Raw genomic sequence first — 263 nt, 5'->3', positions numbered from 1 at the left:
CTTCGCTGTCATGTCATGGAAGTAAGTGAAACCGAGAGAGAGGTCAGGCAGAACATACACATGCGCAAATACATTGGTGTTCTCTGCATGGCATACACTCTTCATTGTAATGATGTCAGTGGATTTTCAAAACATTATCATACAGCTACACGTGCTCGGTTCTCCATGAAACCTTTCATGTTCCAATTCATCAAAAACGTTCGTTTACCTCAAAATACCCATTTAAGTTTTTACTATTAATATTTTTAGAATAACCAAACTCG

This window comes from Penaeus monodon, chromosome 20 (genome assembly GCF_015228065.2).
Source record: "Penaeus monodon isolate SGIC_2016 chromosome 20, NSTDA_Pmon_1, whole genome shotgun sequence".
Taxonomy (NCBI): domain Eukaryota; kingdom Metazoa; phylum Arthropoda; class Malacostraca; order Decapoda; family Penaeidae; genus Penaeus; species Penaeus monodon.
Note: the sequence above shows the minus strand (reverse complement) of the source record.